The 4,999-nt window shown below is 42.0% G+C and overlaps 1 long non-coding RNA gene across 1 annotated transcript; it reads left to right on the top strand.

Moving 5' to 3' along the window:
* The first annotated feature begins 861 nt into the window (after positions 1-861).
* On the top strand, positions 862-4,549 carry LOC110354148 (uncharacterized). The gene is made up of 2 exons (XR_002405724.4): positions 862-1,447; positions 2,411-4,549. It is a non-coding gene; the product is annotated as an uncharacterized lncRNA (long non-coding RNA).
* Positions 4,550-4,999: the final 450 nt, after the last annotated feature.

Raw genomic sequence — 4,999 nt, 5'->3', positions numbered from 1 at the left:
TAAGGAACAGGGACACTGCTTCTTTTTTTTTTTCTTAAAAAAGATTCTGTTTAGGGTCAGGAGCCGCGTAGCCTCCACAGTAACCATGCAGCTCAAAAACACCATATGGTTTCACATACCGATTTAGTTTAGTAATCGAGGCTATTTCCTGATAAGAGAAAAAAAAAATAATCTGCTGACAAATAATTATGCTGGCACAACAGGCATCACCCACGGGGTTAATTCATTCATACAGCTGATTACTCGTTAAAGTTTTACTAAGTTATTGCATGTAAAGTTAAAATAGGCAAGTGACACAGGAGTTTAACTGTATTTTATGAGTATGAAAAGTTTCTCTGCACTGCTAAAACAATCTGTACAAGACCTGGGTAAGATGCAGCATAGGATTCTTCAGGGTAAGCAGGAATCATGATGATGGTTTATTTATTTCTGTGAAAAGAGTTTGATGTTCATATGCCTTGTTTCATCTGTGCAAGCACGCTACAGGCTGTATCACTGATACCTTCATAGTACATCTAAACACCTCACGCTAATCTGACAAATATTAACCACCATTTCAACTGCTGGGTGTGGAGATGTTACTCTGATTATTTTTTATTTATTTATTTTTTTAATTCAGAAGTACTGCATCTCTCCAAGTAATAAGTCAGTTATGTGCTTCCTACTTCCTTCTTTTCTTCATCACAGAAAAACATCTGAGGTCAATACTTCCTTTTTTTTTTTTTTCTTCTTTACAATACCTTTCAAAAATTTGAGGTTTTACTTAAAAAAAAAAAAAAAAAAAAAAAAAAAAAAGGAATAAAATGAAAGGAATAAAATGATTTCTTTTATTTTATTTTCTAATAATAATAATAATAATAATAATAATAATAATAATAATAATAATAAAGCAGGAGCAGATTAGGAAGACAACATCCCTTCACCAACACAACCCTCTTGAGATTGCTTCACCGGTGATGCTGCAGCACATGCTGAGCCTGTGTCATTATCTACGAGCTGCCCTGATTGCTAGGAAGAGATACGGGGGTGAGATACGGGGGTGAATGATCACCAGCTGGAGGAGGAAACTGCAGGCTGCAAGGTCAAAGCCATCTTCACAACTGCCTGACACCTCCCTCAGCTGGTGGCAAGCTTGAGCAGGGTGGAGACAGCAGAGAAGGTGAGCAAGGAAATCTCTCTTGCTCCCCCTGCCTTGAGAGTGGCAGTCACTGGCCAAGGCAGGAGGCACTGCAGGGCCCTCTACACGGAAATGTAAAGGGATTTGTTGGATTTGTTTGCAGAAGTCAGTAAACCGTGGGCCAGTCTGTGAACCCTAGCCTCTAAAAATGCTCTGCTAAACCTGAAACGCTGCGTTGTTCTATCCCCAGGATGAACATCAACACTCAGTAATATTCTGTGCCATCCCACAGCCTTGACAAATAGTAGAAGGGAACTCAAATTTGCATAGGTAAGAGTCTCTGGTATTTAAAATTTTCATTTATATCCTCATAATTGGCTGTTATATTTTATGCTGTTCATGTTTTAAGTCTTCATAATATTCAGCTGCATTATAAAGCGACGTGCACTCGAGACCCAGATGTCATAAAAATCTCCAAAAGTTAGCACAGTCACCTGCATGTGGTTTTCAGCATATGCTGTGCAATCATTGCTTGGGAAAGAGAGTTCCTTCAATCTGGCAAGATCCAGTGTTACCTGCAGGCAAAACTGGCACTTTTTCTGTCCAGAAAACATAGAAATCAAAATCACTGCTTGGTCGTGAAATGTTTAAAGAATCAGTACAAAATATGTGTGGTGACTCATCAGAGGCTAGAAAGCAATGTAAGCTGAGATACAAACAACAAAGAGGAAGTGGGGAGCAGGGCTTTTTAGCATTTTAACATGACCCGTTGAAATTTCCAGACTAAAAATTATTGCTGACCTTATCAGATGGCAATTTGGAGGAAGTATGTACACTAATAACTAAGAATGTAATCAAATCTTTGAAAATAATGGCAGCGATTAAATAAAAGCCACTGCTAGGGAGAATTGCCAGCTGTAAATCATTAATATGCCTGTACCAGTTTCAGGTAGTATCAAACACACTGAAATCTGAGTGGAAAAAAATGGGATTTCCCATTTGCTTGATGATATATCAGAACAACCCCAACTGTGTTCTTGTTTAATTACTGAATGATTCCTTTATACAAAGAAAATAGTACAATGGCACTGGCATTATCCACTAGTGGGCACTAGGAACTGTTTTCCAGAACCAGAAATGCCCTGACACAATCAGACACGGGTCCAGCACTCTGGCTCCTATAGCAACACCTCCTAGATGTTTCTGGAAAAGATGCAGGAAAAAAAAAAAAAAAAAAAAAAAAAAAGTATAGTGTGGATTGAGTTATTTTTAATTGTTCCCTCTTTTTGCTAGAAGGAAAAAGTATGGGGACACACATCTGAGGAGCACAGCCAAGGACCCATCTCCCCTGTGAATTTCAGCCTGAGGATTTCGGGGTACAAATGATGAAGAAACAGCCAGCCAGGCTGTGCAGGTCCCCAGCTGCTTGTAGGCACGTTCAGACACGGCAAGGGAGGCCTGAGATGAACCTTTTTACCTGTTCATGCTCTGATGGGCCCGGCTGATGCAAATGCCAGTCATCGTTAATGCTGTGAATCACTAATTCAGCGCATGAATTGGAACGAGTTAGGTACAATTAGGTGTTTGCACAGATGGGGACAGACATATGATGATGTTGTCATGTGTAAGCCCTGCCAAGCTGTGTGTGCCTCTCAGCTTTCTATTAACACAACACCCAGCAGTTTCTCGGCAAGTCAAGCCACGCATACAAAAAGCTTGTGAGCAGTACTAAATATAACAAATCTGTTCTCCCCAGAGACTCTTAACAAGGGATCCTAAGGGCCAGCAGTATTCGTATCAATATGAAGACATCATCTGTGAATAACATCATACTTGGTGACAAGAACCATGAGTGAACGCTAGAATAATGCACCACGCTACCAATGAAAATAGAAAAATGCATATTGATGTAAAATGAAGATGGAGCAAAAATGATGGTAGAGGACGTGAAAACATCCTTCCTGTCCCAGTTCTGCCAGACTTTGTTTATGGGACCCAAACTGGTGTTGCCATTTCAACTGAACTGAACACAGTGATCCAGGCTGTGTGGCAGGTCACAACAAATCAACTTGAGCACAGCTGGAGGCATTATTTTTCCTTCAAGGAGAGATGTTCATCTCTGTTTTCTAGTTTGGCCACGATTCTGGAGAGAATGGAAAGAACTGAGCTGAAAAGAGCAACAGCACAAAAGCAAAGCCATTACTCTTCTCTTGGCACTGTGCTGTTATCGGGTGGCTGCATCCATAAAACCCTCACAGAAAGCTGGAGACTGTCACTGCAGAGTAGTCAGTCACTTTAACTTCTTCCTACACACAGCAAGACAAAAGCAGTGCATGATTAATCACCACCAACAATCTTAGTGGCTGGATTCAAAGCAAAGGCTTTGGAGACAAAATGTGGGGATACCATTGTCTGGTGGAGAGTGTGGCACAGAAGAAAGACAGCACCACCCCTGGCTGACGTTCTTCAGGCTCAATCCTCGACCCTCTAGATGTCTGTGAGCACGACTGCACACAAATCTCACCAGAGCCAGGCCATGAAATGCCCACTTCAGCCCCAGGATATTACAGAAACACAGAATGGTTGAGCTACCAACCTGAGGAAAACACTCCCAATTGTTTTCAACAATCTCCAAGCAGGAGGAGGAAGATGATATAGGACAACCTCTGTCAGACATGTCACTTCCCACCTCTGTGGGGTCCTTCCCCAGCACAGTGCCATGGAGAAGGGCATGGAGGCCTGCTGCTCCGTGAGGGGAGAGCAGGGGAGAGCTCATCCTCAGGGAGCAGGGTACAGAGGGGTTATGGTGCAGAGGCAGAGGAGATGGTGCCCTGAAAGAGCTCTGGCACCAGAAATGCTCTGAGGACATTCAGAAGGAAGAGGGTTTCTGTCAGTGCTGCAAAGTGTTACCTCTCCCCTCCAAGGCTCGTGTGACCTGCACAGTGCCTGGAAGATGCTTATGGGCTTTCTGCTTCCTCATTGTACCTCAGGCTAGGTTAAACTGAACTCGTTTTTAGGACCGCTGCTCTGTGGCTGTGACAAAAGCCAAGTGCCAGCCCCGGTGAGCACAAACGCACACAGGGATCGGTCAACTAGGCCGGCTGCTGGCCTCTATACATCCCTATGTATATAAACAGAGCCACAACAAACACACTGTCAGCATCCACAGCCAGCCCACTGACTCGCAGCATCCATGGCTTTGCCTCCTTGTCTTGGTTTGGCCACCTACTCCTTTTTGTACCAGATCTACTTACACCTTTGTTTTGGCAAAACCATCACTCTACCTACTGGAATCACCTGCTTAATGTCCATATATTTAGCTCTTACACTAAAATACCCTTCTATCCGAACCGCTTTATGAGTCAGGAAGTCAATCTGAGCAGTTACTCATGAATGAGATCATGCAGTTATGATGGGTCCTGAAAACATCAGTTTACACGATAAGAAGCAGATAAGAAAGCACATCCAATACTGGGCAGAGGTAGAGGAGAAACAAATAACAGAGCAGAGAATGTTATTGTGGCACTGTTGAAACCTTTGATTTGCTTGTGCCTTGAATTACACGGACAGTGCTGGTTTCCTTATCTCAAAAGGGTAGAGCAGAAGTGGTAAAAAGATCAGAGACAAGCAACAAAGGGCATGGAAGATCCACACAAACCCACCAAACTTCTTCAGTCAGGGAAAGAGGTCATGCAAAGGGAAGTTAGACATCTATGAGATGATCAACAACACAGATGGGTGTTAAATCCCACATCTGGGGATTAAAGGAAGCGTTCGGAAAAAGTAATATAGGATTTAACATATTAAATATTATTAATAAAAGTATTTAATAATTTTATCTTTAATATATAATAATTTATAACTACTAGATTTTATCAATTG

This window comes from Anas platyrhynchos, chromosome 2 (assembly GCF_047663525.1).
Source record: "Anas platyrhynchos isolate ZD024472 breed Pekin duck chromosome 2, IASCAAS_PekinDuck_T2T, whole genome shotgun sequence".
Taxonomy (NCBI): domain Eukaryota; kingdom Metazoa; phylum Chordata; class Aves; order Anseriformes; family Anatidae; genus Anas; species Anas platyrhynchos.
This window is presented reverse-complemented; position numbering and strand designations above follow the sequence as displayed.